The 22,125-nt window shown below is 46.9% G+C and overlaps 1 protein-coding gene across 1 annotated transcript in view; it reads right to left on the bottom strand.

The window, feature by feature from the left end:
- The window catches only part of LOC144799915 (acyl-coenzyme A diphosphatase NUDT19-like), a 244,771-nt gene that overhangs the window by 181,832 nt on the left and 40,814 nt on the right, over positions 1–22,125 (bottom strand). The window contains exon 3 of the mRNA XM_078671532.1: positions 16,494–16,625. The gene's annotated coding sequence lies outside the window, so the exon portion shown is untranslated. The remainder of the gene's footprint in view (positions 1–16,493; positions 16,626–22,125) is intronic.

Here is a 22,125-nt window from a genome sequence, read left to right as displayed (position 1 = left end):
CCAGTCACTGACATTTTCAGGGCGATCAAAAAAGAATACACGTTCCCGATATTCAATCCGGAGCCTGGTAGGGAACAACAAGGAGTACTTGAGACCCATGTCACGCAATCGCTTCTTAACTCCCTGAAATCCAAGTCTTTGTTTTTGGACAAGCGGTGAAAAGTCAGGATAAAAAGAAACGGAGGCATTTTCAAAGTTCACTGGGCCCTTGTCCCGTGAGGCCTGTAGGACAGCGTCCCGGTCCCGAAAGTGAAACAACCTGGCAATAATGGGCCTCGGGGGGGCACCCGGCTTAGCCTTCCCGCCGGGGACACGATGAGCACGCTCAACCGCAAAGAACTTGCTGAGTCCAGCGGGAGAAAGATAGTTGGCAATCAAGTCCTCCACCAAGAGGCCAACCCCCATAATCTCGGGATTCTCCAGGACACCAATAAGGCGCACATTGTTACGACGGGCCCTGTTTTCGTAGTCCTCGAGACGACGAGCCAGTAGGTCATGCGAGGAACGCAGATTGCCGATCTCAGTGTGGGCCTCTGTGACATCCGCAGTAAGACTAGAAGTCTTCAAGCCCAATGACTCGACCCTTTCATTGGTCTTCGACAGGTCCGCTCTAATCAGCGTAACGTCAACGGCCACAGTGTCGATCTTGGAGGCTAAGGCCTCGTACTGCTGTCTCATAGAGGCCTGCACGTTGGCTATGGCTCCCATGACGTCCTGCATGGATGGATCCGAAGACGCTGAAAAAAGGGTCTTAGGGTTATCCGAAGCACGGCCCGCAGCGCCGGCCGACCCCTTGACCTGCAAGTGATCCATGATGTTAGTCTGATTTTGGCCACCACGGAGAGGTGCCTTAGTTTTGCGCTTCTCAAGAGGCTGTCCGGTGGCCATTGCGATCTGGTGAAAATGGCCGGGCGCGGAGTGTCCAGACAGTCAATAAGACTAGTTCCGATGATTGTAGACACAAAAGGGCCGGGTTGTAGGTAGTTAGCCGGGCCAGTACCAAATAGCAAGGAGACAACAGGCCAGCCGAAGGTGGTGCAAGGCTGCACCCCTGCCAATCAGAGCCGGGAGCAGAAACCGAAACCGAAAGTCAGGAGGGGTCGACCAGAGGGGACCCCTGCAGCCGTTGTTGATCAACTACTCCACGGCCCGCACAGCAACCGAGCCCCCGGTCCGCCTCGGGGTGGGCCTAAAAAAGTAGAGACGATGCAAAAGTGGACCCCAGCGTCCAAATTTGATTTTTCAAAGTGTACGAAGATCAGCAAGGATGTGCGAACAAAAGCCCGTCCTCGAAATCAGGATGTTGTCAGGATATTCGTGAAGGGCGGCGCGGGTCCGGGGAGCTCTGTGCTCACGCGATCATCTTGGATGACCGCGAAGCTCCTCTCCCCCATGTGCTACTCTTATTCAGTATGTGGATGATCTGTTAGTGGCTGCCAATTCAGAGGATGTTTGTAAAGATGCGACTGTTTCACTTTTGCGTCATTTGTCTGATTTACATTATAAGGTGTCACCTTCTAAATTACAATATTGCCGCCAAGAAGTTACCTATTTAGTTCATCTCTTGTCGAAGGAGGGAAGGCGATTGACCCCAGAAAGTATTCAAGCAATTGCACGAATGTCTGTACCATCCAGACAAAGGGAGGTGCATGCCTTTTTGGGCATTACCTCTTATTGTAGACAGTGGATTCCGAATTTTTCTTTGTTGGCTAAACCCTTGTTGGCACTTACTCTGAAAGATACACCCCAACCTCTTCCTTGGACTGATGAATGTCAGAAGAGTTTTTCTGATTTACGTACTGCTTTGTGTTCTGTTCCTGTGTTGGGTACTCCAGATTATAGTAAGCCTTTCACACACTATGTAAATGAAAGAGAAGGTTGTGCATTGTCAGTTTTAATGCAACTATTTGGAGACAAACAAAGGCCATGTGCCTATTTTTCGGCTACATTGGATCCAGTAGCCAAGGCATTGCCTAGTTGTCTCAGAGCAACAGCAGCAGCAGCGATCTCCATTCGTCAATCTGATGGATTGGTATTGGATCACACTCTTATTGTTATGGTACCACATGCAGTGGATACTCTCTTGAACAGATCGAAAACGCAACATCTCACGAGTGCTCGCTTGTCTGGGTATGAGTTGACGCTTTTGGCTAGTCACATACATATCAAGCGATGTAATGTTTTAAATCCAGCAACATTGTTACCCATTCCAGGAGAGAAAGATACACAAGAACAGCATGATTGTTTTCTTCGTACAGAGGAGGAAACTAAAGGCAGAATAGATTTAAAAGATACACCACTCATGGACCCGGAAGGGATCCTATGGGTGGATGGGTCTTGTTTCAAGCTTCCTAATGGCGAGACGACTGCAGCTTATGCTGTTACCACTTTGTATACAGTAGTAGAAACGGCACGCATTACACAGAATTCAGCACAAGTAGCTGAGTTGATTGCACTGACGAGAGCGTGTGTGTTGGCAAAGGGAAAGAGAGTGACTGTTTACACCGATAGTCAATATGCCTTTGGCGTGGCTCATAGCTTCGGTCGTTTGTGGAAGGAAAGAGGATACTTTACTTTCCATGGGACTAAAATACAGCATGGTCAGTTGGTAACCGACCTTCTAAAAATAACTTACCTTGCCTATTCAGATAGCGATTGTGAAGTGCAGTGCACATAAAAGGATCACTGATGATGTGGGTCATGGGAATGCCTTTGCAGATGAGGTAGCAAAAGAAACAGCGAAAGATGTCAAGAGTCGTATGTATGTTGCAGGTCCTGCAAGATGGGTCAGAGAAGTAGGTATGTGTGAGGACACAGTAGAAAGTGTGAAAATGATCCAAGAAGAAGCAACTGAGAAGGAATTGAGTAAGTGGAGAGAGAGTACGGGAATGTTGGATGCGACAGGGTGTTGGACGGAATTGTCAGAACACCAACGTTGGTTGTTACCAGATGCCTATGTACTGCCTGTAGTTACTATGGCGCATGGTCCAGCTCATATCAGTGCGAAAGGAATATGCAAGCTTCTAGCTCCAGTATGGCAGAATGAAGGTATCCCTAAATGTGCGGAAAATGTGGTAAAGCATTGTATTGTTTGTTTGATGCATAATCCAGGAAAGGGAACCCCAACTCTGGCAGGTCATTTTGTTCCCCCTAAGTATCCTTTTGAGGTATTACAAATTGATTACATTCACATGGAACGTTCCAATAACCTCAAGTATGTTCTGGTGGTGGTCTGTGCCTTTTCCAGATGGATAGAGGCCTACCCCCTAAAGGATAATACTGCTTTGTCCACTGCCAAAGTCCTCTTGAAGGAATTCTTCCCGAGGTTTGGTTTGCCGCGCATTGTCTGGAGTGACAATGGAAGTTAATTCGTAGGCCAAATTATGCAGAAAGTGTGTGCGAGTCTTGGTATTAGGCAGAAATTCCATGCGGCAAACCACCCTCAGTCAGCGGGTTTGGTAGAGTGCTATAATGGCACTCTCAAGCTCAAATTAGCAAAGATTCATGCCAGCACGGGTCTTGCTTGGCCCGATGCTTTACCTCTGGCACTTCTTTCTACGAGAACAACTGTACATTCTCATTTAGGACTTAGTCCTTATGAGGTCGTTTTTGGGCGCCCAGCCAATGTCTGGGGAGTCCCTCGACCTAAAAAGTATTCCGATATTCCATACCCATTGTTGGTTGATTACTTGCATGACCTCACCACTAAATTACGTGTTATTCATCAACAGGTTCAAAGCGCTTTGCCGGAGGCTTCCTCAGATCCAGGTCATTCCATTCAACCCGGAGATTTTGTTTGTCTGAAGAATTTTCAGAGGAAGAAGAATTTGGAACCTCGTTGGGGGCCACCGCGACAGGTGCTCCTCGTGACACGTACAGCAGTGAAGGTCGTCGGGAAGAAAAATTGGGTCCACGGTGTGCACTGTAAGAGGGTACCTTTGCCTTTACCTTACGACCAGTGGGTCCGAGAAGGCGTAGGTGACAGTAAGAGTGAAAAAGTACCTTTCAGTAGTGCACGCCTGGACTGGACGAGTTCTGAGAAAGAAGATGACGACGTGTTGCAAGAAGCTGTACCAACACATTTGCGATTTAATACAACAAACCCAGAGACTTTGTTTCGAGATCAATCGATACCTGGCAAGACACGGTACAACCTAAGACCTAGGTTGACTAAAGACAATTGAACTTTTTCTTTTTTTCTGGTTACTCTTTTTGAAAGACATTTCCTTTTCACCAACCAACAAGTTGCAGGGTCACGGTATGAGTCTTAAGCTGTGACCTGAGTAGTGACATAGGTCTGCAGGACTTGCAGTGTCATAGGACGGCTAATAACCACAACTAAGTGATCCAGGAAGATTGCCGGGAGCAACGCTTTAGAGAATGGACAATAAAGTGGAAGGGAATGATAAAAAGGTTCAAATGAAAAACAAGTATAAGCAATTATTGTTTAGTCGATGTGGCGTAGCATTGTGTATTTTAGTATGTTTATGTATTTTATTAGCTTGTGTGGGTAGGGTTGTCCACACTATGCAGCAAACACCTGCTCCAACTTCTGTTTCTTTGCCTTTTTCTACTACTACCTCCCCGCATAAGTTCTATACACTCCCAGATCATGAGCAAATTAGGAGAACAGAATACTTCAACAATTCATTCATCCAGTTGTTACATCAGCATCAACTGGTAGTCAACACTACTGATTGTTGGGTTTGTGGGCTTATGCCCCATAACGCTGAGAAAGGGATGCCATATTTAGTCCTTCCGTTTTCTTATGAAGGTTCCGCTTGGGATTATTTGGCTATGTTTTCTAATGCATACCAGAATCAACTTCGATATCCTCCTGGTGGTTCATAGACTGGTGGAGCAGATTTTAGTCATAGTTCTTTGATAAAGGGAATAGTGACTATGGCTAAAATTGCCGAAATTGGTAAGATTCCCGTTGATGAGAAACAAGCATATGATGGTTGGAACGTGACTCGTTACGTTACCAGCCTCACTGATAAGGCTAGACAAAGAAGATCTTTGCCAATTTGGATCATACCTCATGGAGGTAACTTATGTCTGCAGATATATGGTCAGAATAATAAGAATAAACAGGAAAAGAGTGTTTGTTCCCATACATACATCTATTCACCCTTGATTTCTTCACCGCTGGTACCATCTCAAGGTACATATTTTGTCTGTCATGATAGAGCCTATACATGGCTTACCACCTATTTTTCAGGAACATGTTATGTGGCTTTCCTTCTTCCCCCGACATACACTGCTCCTTCAGGTCATCACAGAAAAAGATATGGGAAAGAGGTTATTGATTCTAAAGACACAGCTGGACAAGAGGGAGGAGACTTTATCAAAGGGTGTCTTCCTTTTTGGGGTCCAATGGCCAATAGCAGAAACATTAGACAGCTAGTTCGTGTTGTTGAGGCTACGATAAATATGACTTGTGGAGCCTTGAGTAATCTGACAGCCGAACTTCAGGCGGATCGTCTTATGACTTTGCAAAACCGAATGGTTTTAGACATTGTCCTTGCAGATAGAGGAGGCGTCTGTAAATTGATTGGGTCTGGTTGCTGCATTTACATTCCTGATAAAGCCCCTACAGTATACCAAGCCATTTCTAAGTTGCACGTAATTTCCGAGTCTATTCATCAGGACACAGGAGATTGGTCTGTGATGGGATGGTTTTGGGGACTACTGTCAACATGGGGATGGAAAGTGTTAACTTTCCTTGGAATGATTTTAGCCATCATTTTCTCTTGCTGTCTTTGTTTGCAGTGTGGCCCCGCCATTTGTGGTCTTTGTGTCACCTTGTGTGTCCCAAAGCCTGTGTCACAGAAAACAGAGAACATTAAAATGATGTTGCAGCAACAGCTCAGTGACCTCATGACCATTGACATTGACTCAGACTAACTTGAGTCCTTTGTGTTTTGCCTGAGTAATGGCAAAAGGAGGGTCTGAGGTACTGTGGTCTTCGACTTCGCTTCGTATTCAGCCGCCATTTTGTGTCTGGCGCCATTTTGTGTTGCCTTCACTCAGGCAGCACGGCGAACGTAGTGTTTTTGCTTTTCCAGCTGCTATGCGTCCCTTCTGTTAAAAAGTAACCCTTTGTCCTTGTTTACGAGACCGATGTCAGGGTCTGGCCGAGTTTGTTAATCCATGTCTAGACTGATTGATCCTTGTCTTAGTTGACTGTTTGGGTCCCACCATTCTTCCCTTACTTTATCTTATTTGACTGGCCTTCGCTATTCTCTCCTTGTATTCTCCTATTACACAACTGTCCTTTGAGGCACGCAGATACGTCCTGCCACCTGCAAATTGGATTACAGGCACTAGCATTGATTAACTTGAGGGGAGGAGAGAACACGGGGTCTGAAAGAAGGGCGTATTCAAGATACTTGATAGCTTGTTTTCAAACTTTTCCTATTTGTCAGTTTTGTATGTTTTGGGAGTAGACTTTGTAAATATGTGTGCTTTAAAAGATTGTGCGCCACGGAATTAAGTGGCAGTCTCCTAAGAACATACCCTGTACTTCTTGGATAACTGTGCTTAGCTGCAGCTAATAAACGCCTAACAGAGTGTCTCGTGTCTCTGTCTGACAAGGCAGGTGAAGCTGGAGATATTAGGCGTGCCCTGCGCCGCTCGGCCCATAAGGCCCGGTTCTCCACTGGGTTACACCGAACATATTCCCAAATCACAAATTAAATATGTCTCCCAAGCCCTATTAATGGTGAAGAGACAAGTGGCTTGCTGCTGGGGCAGAGGAAGGGCGCCTAAGTTCAAGGACTGGGTGTCTGAGCTGCTGTATTGTCAGGAACAACTTACTCACTATGCTGAACTGTTGCCGTGCGCATCATGACCTAGCGACATATGGAGCCCCCTCACGAGTTATCTGCTAACACACCCTGGAGCGAACACAGTAGTTCATGCTTCGTCACACAAATCCTGAACTTTGTCCCAAGCCAGGCATAAATGTTATCGATGGATCCCGCAGTGATCACTCTGTCTAAAAGCTTCTATCTTTGCTAAATACCTAAAAGGTTAACATCCACTCAGCTGTTATCTAGCCCACAGATATGCCCGGCCAAGGATGCTTCAATTCGTAGGTGCACCATGTCTTTACAACTACTGCTTCGTAATTGCCATGTCTGCTATATTCAGTAATCTGCAGAGTCCGGGGATATGAACATTGTCTCCTATTAGCCTTCGAACTAAGCTAAAAAAAATGCTTAATTGTATGTCATTTCAACTGGAACTATCAATGTACGAATATACATGAGGTCCTTGTTCTTTATACGTGCTTACATATGATGTATTGTCTTATGAAAAACTGAAAAAGAAGTTAAAAAAAAGATGGGGAGAGATGCATGGAAGGGTAGGATGCAAACATTTACGCAGAAGGTTGTAGCGTATGACAAAGAGAAACAGGAGACAGGAGTAGAATGTGAAGATAGGAGGTTTCATCTGCACGTTGATAAGTCTTATGTGGCCAAGGAGGATGATGATACTTTTGGCGAGTCTTTGTTAGATACCCAAGCCCCACCTTATGCTCCGCAAAGGATATATCCTGTGGGTCCCCCCCAGTTGCAACCGACCTGTCTCTACAGCTGTTATATCTACCACTCCGGTTACTGTGCCACCTACTCTTTCTTCTTCGTCATCTTTGACGACGATGACATCTGTAACACCCACTGTTTCGGTTTCCGTGTCTTCTATTTCTTCTTCTCCAGTACAATCTCTGACCACAGACCTGCCTGCTACTCCTGTTTCAGTTATTCATCCTCCATTGTCTTTGGGTACTCACCCACCAGTGTGTTGTTTTGAAGACAGGGATTCGACGAGATTTAGGGAATGAACAGGTACGTTAGTGTGATCTGAAGTGCGGGAGGATGCAAAGAGGGAAATAGCGAGTCAGGCAATGAAATGGACACGTAATGCAATCTATAGTCTTGAGGATATCTGGCAGGTTGTACGTGATTTCGAACCTTTTATACAGCAACTTGCCCTTAAGCACATCTGCCACGTTGATTGATCTTTGGCAGACGCATATTGAAATAGAAGCTCCTCAAATATTATTTGATATTAGAGCTTGTGTTTATGTTACTGACCTGATGCCGGAACAAGTGTTTGGTAATATCTTCACTATACTTTCTTTTAAAAGCAGGTTATATGAAAAGAGTTCGACTCAAATAACTCAGTTCACTAAGCGTGAAGTCCACCCAATTTATCACCTGGAAGTACTTGCATTGACGGATCAGCACAAAATGGTCACTAGGCTGGCCATGGCTGCCCTCTTTCAGTGGCGATGGGTTTATACTCCATGGAAAAGGATTGAGGTTTTAACCCCTAAGACTACTTTGCCTGATCCTACTGCCTATTATAAAGAACTCACAGAGGTTGCTTCTGCTACAGTAATGACTATTGCTGACATTGAAATGTTGTTTGGTCTCCTTGTTCCTTTTGATATTTGGCGGCAGGTACATACTCAGGATCATGTCACTGAGTTGTTCAAAACATGGGATGTGATTAGAGGATGGGATTGAGATATGACGCCAGGAGATAAACCACGTGCTGAGATACTTGCCTTGCCGCATTATTACTTAACTGCATACTCTTATGCCACCTAAGAAGGTAGGTTGTGATAGATTGACTGCCTGTTGAAAGAAGAAAGACAAGAGTATATCCGATTTCTTTACTAGGTTTTAAGATACATTTTTGGATTACAGTGGCAGGCTATGTCCACGGAAGTTTGTTTGTTGACAGGTTTGTCACTAACCTCCTCCTGAAATATTGTCCCGTTTGCAGGCGTCTGAGAGTACTTGGTCTACATCTTCTCCCTCTTTCATTTTTAATATGGCCCAATATTATGAACATCAAGATGAGGAGGAAAAAGAGGAAAATTATAAAAAGCATAAGGATTTAAATACGAAGGTGTTGTTGCAGCAGGCATATTGGGGTATTACCAGACGACAGGGAGGTCCTTCACGACAACTCCCACGTACTAGACAGCCTTCAGCGACACCTTTGGGGCAGAATCAGTGCGCCTATTGTAAGGAAGAAGGACACTGGCGTACTTTTTCAGAAGGTTTCGTCCCCTAGAGGACGAGGTTCTGGCGGTAGGGGCCGTGGGACTGATAGATCCCAGAATAGTGTGGCTCCTGTGGCCCGTTCTGACAACACTTTTTTTGACAAGCCAAGGGATGACAGTACTATTATGATGATTACGATTTTGATGATGTGACAGGTAGGTCCTATAGCCTGCACTGTTATGGGTATGATAACAACCATGTTTTATAATCAATGAGATTCTATCAAATTGTTTTTTATTTAAATTTTTATTTTAGATGTAAATACAGTGAGTGTTGCTGATCCTTGTGGATGACAAGAAAAAGCACTATGTGTTTTTAAAATACCACTCACACACTATGATTCCCATAGTGTCATGCTTCATCATGGGGGTCTTCCCGTCCCTCTACGGGGTGGGGCGTGCTACTACGTACGGACTACGCAGGAGCACTTGTTGTTATGAAGATAGGCTATGTGCGGTGCGAAAACAAAGTGAGTGGTAGGGGGTGAAAGGATCAGGTGAAGGATAAAAAGGTGAAATATTAAAAATTCCCTGGCTAGTAGAAAAAAAACAATTTATTCACTTGTCGAGCTGGAAATGTGAGAAAACGGGTAGTGGTAGGGTTATTTGCTATGCCCTACTTGTTCGACATGTTTCGTTAACCCCTTCCATGCTCATGACGAGCTCAGCTCGTCATGCAGTACAGTGCTCCTGTGCTCATGACGAGCTGAGCTCGTCATGACCACACCCGTTTTTATTGCTGTCCAGCACAGCAGGGGAATCGCTCTAGCAGCGATAAGGTTAAGCAGTCCCCTCTGCTTTACTCATCAGGACCTATGTTAGTCCCTACTACACTCGGTAAACTAATTATTGTGTCATATGCCTACTTTCCTAAAATAGACTTGCAAAAATAAGCTAGTCTATTTATTCATGGGCTCGAGTAGGCCCTTTAGAAACAAGCATTTACAATGCAACGGTTTCGCCTTTTGAAAAGTTTGAGCTATTGGCATTGTAAATGACAAAATTTGTATTTATGTGTTGGTTTTGAAAACAGATAAATAAATGGCATTGTCATTTACAATGCCAATAGTTTAATCTCTGGCAAATGCCACACACACACACACAGACCCACACACACACACACAGACCCACACACACAGACCCACACACAGAGAGAGCCACACACAGAGCCACACACACACACCCAGAGCCACACACACACAGAGCCACACACACCCACCCAGAGCCACACACACCCACCCAGAGCCACACACACCCACCCAGAGCCACACACACCCACCCAGAGCCACACCCACCCACCCAAAGCCACACACACACACTCAGGAGAGCAAGCACAGCCAGGGGGCAGGAAGGCAAGCACAGTCAGGGGGCAGGGAAGCAAGCACAGTCAGGGGGCAGGGAAGCAAGCACAGCCAGGGGGCAGGGAAGCAAGCACAGCCAGGGGGCAGGGACGCAAGCACAGCCAGGGGGCAGGGAAGCATGCACAGCCAGGGGGCAGGGAAGCATGCACAGCCAGGGGGCAGGGAAGCAAGCACAGCCAGGGGGCAGGGAAGCATGCACAGCCAGGGGGCAGGGAAGCATGCACAGCCAGGGGGCAGGGAAGCATGCACAGCCAGGGGGCAGGGAAGCAAGCACAGCCAGGGGGCAGGGAAGCAAGCACAGCCAGGGGGCAGGGAAGCAAGCACAGCCAGGGGGCAGGGAAGCAAGCACAGCCATGATTCCAGTGCTTGGCTATTCTGAACAAACCATTGGTATCCGGCCTGCCACTCAAACGAAAACAACTCCCAGAATACCTTCTCTGAGCATTGGTACCCAGGAACCTGAACTAGCCTAACTGACAGGGTGGGTGTGTCTCAACGCTGTGGGGTTAGGGTTAGGTAAGACGTGTGGAGTAGGCCCTTTTTAAAGCACCCACCCCTCAGACAATATCCATAAATGTGTGAGATAATCAGTGCTAAATTCAGCAAATACTGTTCCTATGAGTCAGCACTCAGAATGTACCCTCGCAAATAGTGTTTGAACCCACAAATGTTAAACTTCGGTGTGAGATATGGTTTGTGAATGAAGCCATAGAACTCCCACGCCCTACAAGTGACTAGTCTCCAACAAACCGAATCCTAGAAATAGCAGAGAGGCACAACTCATAGGCACAGCAATAACACTGTTTAAAACATGGGTGGGAAACGGAAGGGCAGGAAATGTGGCACAAAAGTGCAGACCTATCATTTCACTTTTAGTCCTGAGCCATTATTAGCAGGTGAGGTGTGTCTGCAGGAAGGAAACAACTTGCCAGCTCTGTAATACAGATAAACCCTAAACAGAAAGCAAAGAGAACAGCACCATTGGGGAGGGTGCAAAGCCAAAACACACACAACAAAGAGAACGTCAAGACACAGCAACAACCAGTACAAGAAACACCAACATGTAAAGCAAAACCAACACAACTGTAAAAGCAGTAATATTAAAAACACGCTGGAAACAAGACAAACAACAGACACGAAAAAGGCAATATAAAGAGTACACGCCAACTGCATATAAAATAAGATAGAATAAAAGGCAAAATAATTTCAACAAAAAGAACAAGACCTGCAAAAAAGAGACAACACATAAAATATGACACGCAAACAAAGTAAAGCGCCAACCACCTGTAAAATGAGGCTGCTCTTACAATGAGTGCACACCTGAAGTGATGGGAGGTCGATGGAGTACAAGTACTCTGATTGATTGATTGAAGGTCCAAAACACAGTCCTCAGGACTATTCAGATCTTCCGGCTGTAGTCCTTTTTGCAGAGACCCAGTATTAGTTCAGTTCCGGAGTGGGGGGCCAGGCTACAGAGATCCCAAACAGCAAGGAGTCTGGTTTCAGGATTTACCCGAGGAAAGTGTCAATTAACAGGGCTTTTATAGGCTTTCTTCATAGGCAACGTGGTTTGGGCCTGCAGAATGCTAAACAGTCCCAAACCGGACAAAGCTCAGTGACAACTCTTGTATGGTCACTCAGGATGCTGATAATGGCTCTGGGGTAAAGCCGGATAGGGCCAATAACAACCCTCTAGTGAGCAGTCACCATCGCGTTACAACTGCATGCCTTCGAGCAGGGATGCGCACTGTATTTGAATACAATCTTACAACACGCTCTAGGTGGGAAGGTCCTTGCCCAGATTACACAAAGGGCACTTTGAGTGAGCAGCCAATCAGCGTCGAGGCAGACTGGGCAGGAACTTCAGCTAGCACCTGGGTGGTTTCGGTGGGCAGACACCACCAGTTTAAAATGAACAGGGTTTGGAGATAGGGTGGGGATGAAAGGCGGGACAGCTGCAGCACACATTTCGTACCTGCGGCTGGTTTACTGCCCAAGACCGTAACGCTGTAACCAAAGCCCGTTTTAGCCCTGTATAGAACTTTTCGTGGTTTTATTGCCAACACAGAGCTTCTTTCATGCAAACGTCTAGTGGGGTGCTTGTGCATCGTTTCAGTCTTCTTTTAGTAACTAACTCCTGCGGCAATAATATGAAGCAACGTCACAGGGAGGTCCAACCACGTGTCCACAGCTTGCATTACACCCGTGTAGGGAGCTGCAGAGAGGACTTGAGTCTCCTCGTGAGTTGCTGTGCCTGAAACGAGAGAATGTGCGAGGCCTTCACAGGACTGTGCAGAACTGTGCGAGGCCTCCTAGTACAGCCCAAATATGGCCTGGTACCTGCCTAAAGTCCCCCTCCTCTTTACCCTCAACCCTTGGGGTGGGCACCCTCCCGGCTCCCAGGCCCCCCGTCCTTTTACCCCCAAGGCAAACAATTCAAGCGCCACACTGCTTTGGATTAGGGCTCGTAAAAGCTCAAAGCGCACACCACCTCCTCCAGCGGTGCGGGCCCAGCTATTCGTGCACACCACCTCACAAGCCTAGCTCATCATTCACAGGCTCACCTCACACTCCTCACCGCCTGCATGGAGGCGAGGCCTAGGTCTTTGTGTACCGTTAACCTCAAACTTATCAATAGTCCGAGGCCTAGCTCCTCGTGCACGAATCCCATCACTCTCCTCCTGTCCTCTGCAGTGCACACCTAGCTTTCCGTGCACACACTGACGTCACGCTAGCTACCTCCTCTAGCAGTGCAAGCTGAAGATGGAAAGATGGGAAGGTGCCATCATGATTAAAACTTTAACCTGGTGACTTTCTAACATCCTCAACAGATGCGCTTTGCCAAGTGTCTCGGGGGGGGGGCGGGGAAGGGGGCAATGACTCCCCGTGAATCGGCCAATCGTCTGCCTGATTTCCTCTGACCCGAGAGGCAGTGAAGAGGGAAATATTGCAGCTCTTAGCGCTTTTGGTGCCAGCTGCTACCAAGTGTTATCGTCAGCAGCTGCCCGAGCTGGGTATCGAAGGACAGAGGCCCCTTGTGCACTGCGGGAGTTCTAACAGCTGGCACAGGAGCAGCTGCCCGCTGCATGCAGTGGAGTGTGGTAAGGCGGGCAGCACACACCAGGCCACACTGACTTGTAAACAAGCCTTGTGCCAAGGGCGGACAACATCTCTTTCAAAACTTGCAAGCCCCCTGCACGCCGACTGAGGCTTGAAACGGGCACCAGTGCTACTCAGGAGTGGGTCAGTCTAAACCACCCACCTCTGGCCAGGCATCAGGCTGTCAGTTCGGTCTCCTCTAGCAGGACTGGGCCGAGCTGCCATCCTTTCAGGGTCGACACCGCAGCGTGATCGGTGCTTGCAAAGTCAGAAAGGTGTATTCTTTGGGCCGGTTTAAAGCCAGACATACAACTTATGAAGGAGTAAGTTTACAAAGAAATTTCCCCTCTTCCCCCCTCAAGTATGGGTGTAGGACTCAAAAGAATCGAGTCATTGTTAATACTGAAAGTAGATCGCATGAAATAAATACGTACAAATAATACATTTTGTATGCAGAGGTGCACTCTGTGTAAAAGGTACAGAAAGTTTTATTTTGAATATTTTGTCCATCCATCATTAAACTAATGTATAAACTCGTTCTGTTAAAAATATATACTGCTGTCGTTTCTGAAGTGGCCAAGGTGTAACAGACACTACTCACTTCTTAAGAAGCAGAGGAGCAACACGCCTCCATGAACAGAAGGGGCAGGAAAGGCACGGACAGCCGGAGGGGGGGGGGCGGGAACGGCACACGGTCAGCGGGAGGGGGGGGACGGGAACGGGCACTCACCTGGACTTCTTCCGGCGGCGGTCGGCCGCGGAATGGGAAGAAAACAAACTCTCCGGGTGTCCAGGGTCACACAGGGCGTGCTGCAGATCTCTCCGGGTGCCCAGGGTCACACAGGGTGTGCTGCAGATGCGGATCTCTCCGGGTGCCCAGGGTCGCACAGGGCGTGCTGCTGATGCAGTTCTCTCCGGGTGCCCAGGGTCACACAGGGCGTGCTGCAGATGTGGCTGTCTCCGGGTGCCCAGGGTCACACAGGGAACTAGTGACTCAAGCGCTCACACGCGTGTGCACCCGAAACACAAACATACCCCGTCTCCGTTTCCAAGCCTCTCTACACCCCCCTCACCCCCCCTACACTGCTCAGCTTATCTTCCTCTCCTCTGTGCCTCCGTCTCTCACTGCCTCTCTCCCTGTCTTCTTTCGGCCCCCGCTCTCTTTTCGTTCACCTTTCTCCCTCATTTTCGACATCTCAAACTTTCCCACTTCTCCTCTCCCTTTCGCCCCCTCTCTCTAGGACGTGAAATGGGCAGTCTGACCTCAGTAAAGCGCGTGCCATCCTCAGCGGTCATCTCTCCGGGTGTCCAGGGTCACACAGGGCGTGCTGCAGATCTCTCCGGGTGCCCAGGGTCACAAAGGGTGTGCTGCAGATGCGGATCTCTCCGGGTGCCCAGGGTCGCACAGGGCGTGCTGCAGATGTGGATCCCTGAGTGCCGGCGCCGCCTGCGCTCCCTGCAGTCCGTCTCGTCTCTGGCTGCCGCAGCGGCTCTCTCCCCCTCTCCGTCCCTCCCTCCCTCCTTGTGCTCCAATAATCCATAATTAGAAACATGGTCACACCATTCAACTAACAAGGGTGCGAGGGTATTGGGATGATTTCACTCGCACGGACACACACGGACAGCGGGAGGGGGGCGGGAACGGGAAGACGGACAGCGGGAGGGGGCCGGTGCAGGGAACACACGGAAAGCACTCATCTGGACTTCCTCCGGCGGCGGAATGACGAAAAGCAACCTCGACAAAAACAATAATAAACCCCGCCCACGGCCGCGATGACGATGCAAAAAGGGTGGAGAGGGAAAAAATTGCAGGAACGCCCACGAATCTGGTCCGGCCATGACGGACAGATCTCTGTTCCAATGGCTAGCCTCCATTTATGGAGCTAGCCAATGGAATCAGAGGCGGGACTAAGCCCCACACTGTAGGGACATAAGATTTCTCCTGGGCGGAGCTAGGAGCTTCGGCCCAGGCGAAACCTAAAAATGACCCAATCTGGTCTCTGAAAGAAAAGAAAAAATGGGAGAAAAACAAGAAATAAAGGTTCAAAATACTTTGATGAACTTTTTTAATAACACATCATCATCACATGGATCTATATTCGACCTGTAGAAGGAAGCGATATATTTTTCTCATAGTCTTTTTTCTTTTTAAGGATTCATAGTTATGTGATCCATATATTTAAAATGGTGTAATTCGTCATTTGTTTAGGTCATTTCGCCGTTGGTTTTGTTGCATTAAAAGATTCACACACACACAATTCACTCATACTTTTGTGACCAAGACCGGATGTTATTTGACTTTTATGGTGCGAGTACTGTAGGTTACCCACAACGACACCTTTGGGTCAGAATCAGTGCGCCTATTGTAAGGAAGAAGGACACTGGCGTACTTTTTCAGAAGGTTTCGTCCCCTAGAGGACGAGGTTCTGGCGGTAGGGGCCGTGGGACTGATAGATCCCAGAATAGTGTGGCTCCTGTGGCCCGTTCTGACAACAATTATTTTGACAAGCCAAGGGATGACAGTACTATTATGATGATTACGATTTTGATGATGTGACAGGTAGGTCCTATAGCCTGCACTGTTATGGGTATGATAACAACCATGTTTTACAATCAATGAGATTCTATCAAATTGTTTTTTATTTTTATTTTTATTTTAGATGTAAATACAGTGAGTGTTGCTGATCCTTGTGGATGACAAGAAAAAGCACTATGTGTTTTTAAAATACCACTCACACACTATGATTCCCATAGTGTCATGCTTCATCATGGGGGTCTTCCTGTCCCTCTACGGGGTGGGGCGTGCTACTACGTACGGACTAAGCAGGAGCACTTGTTGTTTGTGCGGTGCGAAAACAAAGTGAGTGGTAGGGGGTGAAAGGATCAGGTGAAGGATTTAAACCGCTCTGACATTTACCGGCTGCTTAGCCTCGTTGCTCTTCAGCCCTTACCTGTCTTCCCCTCGGCTGGCAGCTGTCATTTCCTGGTTCCAGTCCCTTTCTTTGTCGGTCGGATCTTCGTCTCTCAACTCCACAGCTCCCGAGAGGTTCCTTTCGGCTGTTGAGACTTCAGTATCGTGATTCCTAGAAATGAAGCAAAGAAGGTCATGTAAAAAAAAAAAAATCAATTCCTAGAAAAAAGGTAACCTGAATCTTCTATGAACGATCGGTGAGTTGAACAATTCAGTTTAAAATAAAGGATGTGAACTTGGCGCCATCTTGTGGCTAAAACAAGACGTCTTTTGGAACAATACAGTTTTGGTACATTTCAAGAAAGTTGTTTGTGGTGCTTTTCAACCGTAATGACTTTAAAACTGGATACATTAAACTATTGTCATTAGAGCTTTGTATCTCACAGAAGAAAGCTCAGAAATTGTAGCTCATTATATTCTTTATTTATTTAATGTGTGTTACAGAGACAAGCAAGGGAGCCTTTTACAAAAGCACAGGTACTTGTGAAAGACAAACAAAAGAACTTCGAACTAAGAGAAGCTATTAATATAGGTTGCTCATTATTTATGTTATTGTGTTTTAGGGTAAGAATTGCTAATAAGAAGAAAGTGAAATTCCAGTGTAACACACAAAGATTATTCCCTCTTATGAATATTCTACGTTTAATTAGGTATGGTTATTTGTTAAAAGGTCACAAATATATGCCTGTAGTGCAAATCCAGAATATAGATATACAGTAACAGGTATAATTAATCTTGATCTGTGCTTCTCATTATCTCTTTTCACAATTAGCACGCCAAGAACCTCAGTCTTTATCAGAAGCTTAAGTATTCCCTGTAGGAGAGTAGGATCTGCTTCTTATAGTTACCCCTACTTTTTGCTGATGTTTCACTGTTTTCAACTTAGTCTGGCTGGGATCTTGATATCCAGGACCCCAGCCTAGCTGCTTTATCCTCCAAATTGATTGCATGTACTTTAGGTACACCACAGATTGGATTCTGGGGTAACCTTATAAGTCCCTAGTATATAGAATACTATATACCCAGGGCATAGGTACCCCAGAGGCCTCTCAGGTGCTGCAGCATGTATTATGCCACCCCTGGGAGACCATTCAAAATGACACAACAGGTCTGCTACAGCAGCCTGTGTAAGGTGGTGTATGCACCCCTTACTTAGATATAGGTTCTCTCTCTGAAGAAGCCACACATTTAACCGAGATTATTCGGAATTTACATTTAGAAGTGCAACATTTAAAATAATAAAATCATTCCCTGAGAGTGAAACTAGATAAAAACAAAATCTGATTCCACTCAATGGAGAGAAACGAAGCCCTCCAAATCTCGTCCAATATTAGCTCCATCCAAATTTGGTCCAACCACCTTTACCCCTCACTCAACGTCTTCCCAACGTCCTGATCAAAATCTACAAGTAACAGTTGTCACTCCTAACCCAGTTCCACTAGCCAATCCTGAGCATTTTACAGGAGACAGTTCTCGTTTTGCCTCATTTATGAGTCAATGTCAACTGCACTTTCTTTGTAATCCCCCAGCCCTCGCAAGGGACTGTGCAACCCGAACCCCTGGACACCGTGAACATTTGCGGCAGCATATACTTTTTGGTGATCCCAGAGGCTGTGCTTTGTGCTACTTGTAGTCACACCCCAAGCAGTGTTTCCACCGAAGATTACCGGCTTACATTCCACGAGTGTTCCGTGGACTGGAATTGTGTGATTCCGCTCAACCGTCCCTTCACGATCCCTGGTCCGCTGACCTGTGGGTCCTTGTGAAGGTAACTTTGACTTTCCTGGCTGCTCCAGACGTGCCCTGACTCTCCATAGCTTGGGGAGTCCCCAGGACTTTGCTGGTCCTCCCCGAAGCATCTTTTCTCTCACAGTGTGGGTGGCTTGTTGGTCTCCAATCCGGACACGGACCCCCAGCACTCGACATCCTTCGTGGGACAGCTTGCCTGCGGACTTTGGTCATTGTCGACGTCTCCTGGTCCCCGTGGCAGTGGAGTCAAGCTTCACCTCTTCGCACCTGAAGCACCCGACATCGGTGGGCATTCGTCTACCAAGCCCCTGTTCACTGGCAAGTGACCCAGAGTCTGTCCCCTCTGCTTTCGGTTTCTTCACAGTTCCGATCCAGGCTTGGATCACTCCGGACACTTTTCCTCTTCACGGCAGCAGCACTTTGCAGCATCACGCCATTGAAAACTATGAAGATTCTCGACACCATTTGAAACCTATGCACTCGGTTTCCCTGGGATAGGTAACAGAAGTACTCTGGTGCTCACGTGGGTGCCGGCCTTAGAAATTTCTAAGTCTAAAAGGGTTCCCTCAAAGTTCTCTCCTAAGTGTCCTTAAACTTTAAAATTCCAACCACGACTTTCCCATGGGATTGTACGGAGCTCGCGGCTGTGTTCTCACACTGCACGCGTCGCCGGTGGGTCCCCTGTGTCACTAATTTTGGTGGGTCCTTGAGGTCCCAGCAATTCTGCATGCTCTAGGCACTGTTCCTAGTCAAGACATGGTTGTTATACCACTTTCTTAGTATATGGTTCCTTCTCCCCCTGGAGCCCGCTGTGTATTGTGCTATTTACTGTCGTTCTATTACTGTATTATTGTGTGCCTTGTTGTCTAAACTCATAAAGAGGTTAGTAGAGAGTATGCAGTAATAAATACATATATTTGATATATACCTTGTGTGGTTCTCCTTTCATTTGGTCATTCAAGAGCTTATCTGGTAAACCAAGCTGCTTTACATTCCTTCGAAACTTAGCCTGAAGGCTGCTCTCCATAGCTACCACTAGGATAGCTTTCAATAAAGGTTGTCTTTAACCTAATCATCAATAAGGGTCGATTCGACTGGTACAAGGTGCCCACTATAACTAGTGGACAGTATATACCAGGCCAACTTCTCACATTGGTGTGCAGCGGTTGGGATTCAAGCTTGCTTGGGACTAACTGAAAACCACTAAAGGTACCCTAGATACATATAAATTAAGTCTAGAATAAAGTAAGTTCTACTGAACTTAGAGTTGGGTAAGCCAAGGGTCTAGCACATCCTTTCAACAACTCAAGAGAGTTTAGTAGTTCCCACTAGGTTAGGTAGGTGTCTACACCACATAACACTAGTATGTCTTCAAGGACAGAAGCCAGTGGCTCCATGCTGATTAAGTATGACACTTTTCCATTTAAGGAACTGAGAAATATGTGTGCATCTAGTGAAGACATGGAAAAACCCTAGGACTCAATGTCTCATAGAGGCTTTTCTTTTAGATGACCTCAGAAAGACCCCAGGGTCTGATGAGGCAGGCAAGTTGGTTGGGGCAGCAGAGGAGAAAAGGCTAGGAAGTGAAAACATCCAAGACCTAGACTCTGAAGCTGACCAGGAGGATCAAGATGATTTTAACATGGACAATCCAGTTCTTCCCATATATGGGGAGAAGGCCCAAGTGGCCCTCGCTTTACTCCACCTGGAAGGGTTAAGAGTTTACCAAGAATATCAAGATCTCCTTCTCAGGAATCTACTCATTCTGGTACTTCTGTAGGGACCTCTGGTTCTCATAGGACTTCTACTTCTCACAAGAGAGAGTCCTCCTATGATAAAAAGTGCAAACTGCTTGAGTTTGAAAAAGCTAAGCTTAGGATCAAGAGAGAGCAGTTGGCCTTAGACAGGGAATCCCTGGAGCTCCAGGGAGCTTCACAAAGGTTGGGGCTAGAGCCCCATGGTGGCAGCAACAGTGTCCCTAGAGGTAGAGAACATACTCATGACCATAGGAACCTGAACAAGATTGTCCCTCCCTACCAGAGTGGGGATGACATCCACAAATGGATAACTGCACTGGAGAGGGCCTGTAAAGTACAGAGGGTCCCTCAGGAGCAGTGGGCAGCAATCTTGTGGCTCTCCTTTGCAGACAAAGGTAGAGACAAGCTCCTTACTGTTAGAGAAGAGGATCTGATAATTATAAAGTCTTGAAGAGTGCTCTAATTGATGAGTTTGGCTTAACCACTAAACAGTACAGGTTAAAGTTCAGAGATACCCAAAAGGCACAGACTCAAGACTGGGTTGACTTTGTGGATTGTGCTACTAAGGCTCTGGAAGGCTGGTTACTTAGCAGTAAAGTGTGTGGTTTTAAAGAATTATACAATTTAATTATGAGGCAGCAGATCCTTAATAGTTGTCAAAATCAGTTGTTGCACTCTGATCTGACCTCTCCCCAAGAATTGGGCCAGAAGGCAGACAAGTTGGTCAGAACCAGGGTGAGGCAGAAGGTTCAGAACCAAGGTGGTGACTCCAAGAAGCAAGATTATAAAAACTCTGATAAGGGTGGGGAAAAGGGTAAAGACCAGAAGTCTTCTCAAGGGCCTCAAAAATCTGCATCTGATCGGAAGTCACAATCAAACAAGGGAAAAGGCAAGAAGAAACTATGGTGTAAAATCTGTTAACAGAAAACCCATTGGACAAGTGACTGTAACAAGTACAAGGACTCAACTCCAACTACCACAGCCCCTAAGGCAACTGTTCCCCCTAGTTCAGCTCCAAGTGGTAGTACTCAGAATAAAGGTGTAGTAGGGTTAACCCTAGGATCTGAGATGGTCAGCGTTCCTACTCAGGTTGTACTGGTCTGTGAGGGAGGCATGGATGCATGGATATGGCCTCCTTATTTGTAAGTCCCAGTAACTTGGGCAAATACAGACAGCAGCCTTTGATGAATCGAAAAGAGGCCTTGGCATTCAGGGTCACAGGAGCAAGTGTCACAATGGTGACAAAAGATCTTGTGGCTCCTAAGCAAATCATACTTGGTGAGATGTACCAAGTGACCAATGCTAGCAATGTCAGGACAGACCATTCCTTGGCAGTTGTTAGTTTCACCTGGGGAGGGGTAACTGGCCCTAAGAAGGTTGTAGTAAGTGCAGACCTCCCTGTTGAATGATTGATGGGCATTGATTTGGAAACTTCAGCTTGGGCTGAAGTGGAACTCAGGACTCATGCAGAAATGTTGGGAATCCCTGCAGAGGTGTTTGCTATAACTAGGTCACAGGCAAAGATGTCTAACACTAAACAGGCCCTGGATCCTGGAAGAATGGGCCAGGTGCCTTTCAAGAGAAGGAGCAGTAGGGTAAGGCAGTGTCTTCCCCCCTGACTCAGAATACAGATCAGTTTCTTCAGGGAGATGATCTAAGTCCTGAAGAAGGAACTGTCCCAGAGGAGCTTGAACCTGATCAGGCTGAGTTATTGGGGTCAGGGGGGCCTTCCATGGCAGATCTGAGCCAGGAGCAGCAAAGCTGCCCCTCTCTTGAACTCAGACAACAGGCTGTTGCTGAGGCTGCTGTGAGTGCTAGTGGGTCCTATAGGATCTACTGGTATGATGGACTCCTTTACTCAGAGAGTAGAGACCCCAAGCGTGGTGCCACCAGGAGATTGGTTATACCTCTGAAGTTTAGGGGCTTCCTATTGACACTAGCACATGACATCCCTTTAGCAGGTCACCTAGGTCAAAACAAGACTCGGGACAGGATTGTCCCTCAATTTGATTGGCCTCACATGTCTGAAGACACAAAGGAGTTTTGTCCCTCCTGTGTCACCTGTCAAGCCAGAGGTAAGGCAGGTGGTACAACAAAGGCCCCCCT

This window comes from Lissotriton helveticus, chromosome 12, assembly GCF_964261635.1.
Source record: "Lissotriton helveticus chromosome 12, aLisHel1.1, whole genome shotgun sequence".
Taxonomy (NCBI): domain Eukaryota; kingdom Metazoa; phylum Chordata; class Amphibia; order Caudata; family Salamandridae; genus Lissotriton; species Lissotriton helveticus.
Note: the sequence above shows the minus strand (reverse complement) of the source record. Positions and strands in the feature narration are given on the sequence as shown.